We start from the raw sequence: 3623 nt of genomic DNA on the forward strand, positions 1-3623 counted from the left end.
ATATATATATATATGTAATATATATGTATATGTATATATTGTATATATATAATTATATATTTATATATGCATATATATATATATATATATATATATTGTCAAATCAAATAAACGCACAATAAAATTAACAATACAAACAACAACAAGACGTGGACAAGGAATGTATTAGTTTGAGGCTCAATAAAAAGAGAGACCTTTTGATGTTTCGAGTACAGCTCTTCGTCTGAAAGGAAAAAAGGGAAATGTCCAAGAAGAGGAAATAAAATCACCAACAGCACGTGTATAGTTACTATCAGGCCGGGTTTTTTTCTTTTTCCATGATAGAGGGTATCGAGGACTATATTATCCTTCCAGTTATAATTCAGTTGCATATGAATTAAGAGAAATTTGGTTGCTATTTCTTTCAGGTCGAGCAACTTATACACGTTGAGAGCGCACTGACAGGTCTACTGAGCAGGCAGCAGTTCAAATCACGTCATGAACACTACACTGTATCCGTAGACAAGTCACATGACTTTTTTCAGTCCAATCTGTTCAATTCTTTGTAGGTATAACAGAGTAATATTACTGATGTGAGTGAAGGCTGCGAGCTAGCAGAATCGTGAACACGCTGGGCGAAATGCTTAGCGCAATTCAAGTTCGTCTTCACGTACAAGCTGGCAGAATCGCTAGCACGCGAGTTCAAATTCCTCCGAGTTCGACTTCACTTTTCATCCTTTCGGGATCGATAAAATAAGTACCAGTTGAGCACTGTGGTCGACATAATCGACTTACATCTCTCCCAAAATGCTGGCCTTGTGCCAAAATTCGAAATCAATATTGCTGATGTGTGTAGGAACACCTCTAAGAAATTGCACAGTTGAATCTCTGTTTACGAGAAACGCTCTGACCTCTGCAGTGAACCGACAGTAATCAGAAAATAACTGTATTGTTGTTATTATAATTTTGTTTCCTAGACAATGAAATAAGTACCTCACGATCACTGGGGGCGATGTAACCGACTAAACTCCCCCTTTGAAAATTTCAGACTTTGTGCCTGTAGTAAGAAGGTTTATTGTTGTACTTAATCTCATTTAAGTTCAGTTATGTTCCATAAGCCCTTTGGTTAAAAATGTTTCGGATATGACCATCTCATCTTTTATTCAGACACAGTGTATTTAGAATTACATTATCTAATTACATTATCCTTCGTTTTTTTTTTTTAAATGGATAGACTGTAATTTGAGTGAGAGTTTGCTGTTACTTTTAGCAGATCAAGTCGATTATACTTTACCAGATGGCCTGGTGTGGAACAATTATCTGGACCTCAGTCAGGAGGAACGTGTAATAAACTTGGTCATAAAAGAAATAGAATTCTTACTGAGTCTGACATAATAGATTCTTCGTCTAGCTGAAACCCAAGGATAAATGTGGGAACTTTTAGTCTGCAAAAGTTTCGTCAAAGTCTCTTTTCCCAGTCAATCTTGTAGGCTAACTTAATACTTGTCTGACTCCTGCTTTGTTTTTATAGATGCCCTTAACACCTGTAAAAACAAGTTGTATTTATATACAAATTACGTGATTTGCCTCTGTAATAGCAACGGAAAGGGAACAAATGTCCTTGAGACAATCAAGTTGTCAAGATGAAAGGCTGACAAAGGTGACGTTTGAGCCATCACAATTGCAAAACATTAGTTTTAGCAAAGGAAAAATAATCTGTCCCTGTAACTTTGCGGTTCAGCAAAAGAGTCCGATAGAATAAGTACCAGGTTTTAATTAAAAATAAGTACTGGGGTCAATACATTCGACTAAAAATTCTTCAAGGCGGTGCCCCAGCATGGCCGCAGTCTCATGAGTGAATCTCTTTCGTAAACAAAGCACTACGAGAAGAAATGCGCGGAATAATACACGCTCTAAGTAACAACGGCGATTCTAATAAACTGATATACCAAGCCATAGAACATAATAAACACAAATCGAAATATAATAAATACATCAGACACCACATTTATTAAAAATACATAAACTACACAGGAGGCGCGTGGCTTAGTGGATAAAGTGTTGGCATCATCATCGCAAGCTTGTGGTTTCGATTTCTGGATTGAGCGACTCGTTGTGTATTTCATTTCACATTGCTCCAGTCCACTCTGTTGGCAAAAATGAGTGATCCTACGACGGACCAGGTTGGGGAATATACACACTATGGAAACCTGGGAAACAGACCCATGAGTCCATATGACTTGGCAAGAACCTTGACCCGTTTTTTTTTGTCTTGTTTTATAAACCACACGTAAGGTGGATTACATGGAATATAGAATAGTTAAACACAAAATCAAAAACTTTATAAGAGAGAACAGGTGCAGGAGTGGCTGTTCTGGTAAGTAGCGTGTTTGCCAACCACATGGTTCCGGGTTCAGTCCCACTGCGTGGCACCTTGGGCAAGTGTCTTCTACTATAGCCTCGGGTCAACCAAAGCCTTGTGAGTGGATTTGGTAAACGGAAACAAAGAAGCCCGTCGTATATATGTATATGTATGTATATATACATATGTGTGTGTGTGTGTGTTTGTGTGTCTGTGTTTCTCCCCCCCAACATCGCTTGACAACCGATGCTGGTGTGCTTACGTCCCCGTAACTTAGCGGTTCAGCAAAAGAGACCGATAGAATAAGTACTAGGCTTACAAAGAATAAGTTCTGGGGTTGATTTGCTCGACTAAAGGCTGTGCTCCAGCATGGTCGCAGTCAAATGACTGAAACAAGTAAAAGAGTAATGAGTAAAGAGAGAGAGAACAGAAAATGCATTGCACAAATCCATTATTTAACAGTAATAATGCTAAAATTAAAACCCTCCCTTTCAACAACAGACTATAAGTATCTGGAAGCACTCCGTCGGTTACGACGACGAGGGTTCCGGTTGATCCGATCAACGGAACAGCCTGCTCGTGAAATTAACGTGTAAGTGGCTGAGCACTCCACAGACACGTGTACCCTTAACGTAGTTCTCGGGGATATTCAGCGTGACACAGAGAGTGACAAGGCCGGCCCTTTGAAATACAGGTACAACAGAAACAGGAAGTAAGAGTGAGAGAAATTTGTGGTGAAAGAGTACAGCAGGGATCACCACCATCCCTGCCGGAGCCTCGTGCAGCTTTAGGTGTTTTAGCTCAATAAACACACACAACGCTCGGTCTGGGAATCGAAACCGCGATCCTACGACCGCGAGTCCGCTGCCCTAACCACTGGGCCATTGCGCCTCCATAAGTATCTAAACATGTGAACAAAACTCTTATAACTGCGATTTATAATTCTCAGGCGCATGCGTGGCTGTGTAGTAAGGTAAGAAGCTTGCATCCCCGCCACATGGTTCTAGGTTCAGTCCCACTGCGTGGCAAGTGTCTTCTAATATAGCCTCGAGTTGACCAAAACCTTGTGAGTGGATTTGGAAGACGGAAACTGAAAGAAGCCTGTCGTATATATGTGCGTGTGTGCCTTTGTATCAGTGTTTGTCTCCTACCGCTTGACAACCGGTGTTGATCTGTTTACGTCCCCGGAACTTATCGATTCGGCAAAAGAACCCGATAACATAAGTACTAGGCTTAAAAAATATGTTCCAGTGGTTAGGGCAGCGGACTCACGGTCGGAGGC

This window comes from Octopus sinensis, unplaced genomic scaffold, assembly GCF_006345805.1.
Source record: "Octopus sinensis unplaced genomic scaffold, ASM634580v1 Contig15629, whole genome shotgun sequence".
NCBI lineage: Eukaryota > Metazoa > Mollusca > Cephalopoda > Octopoda > Octopodidae > Octopus > Octopus sinensis.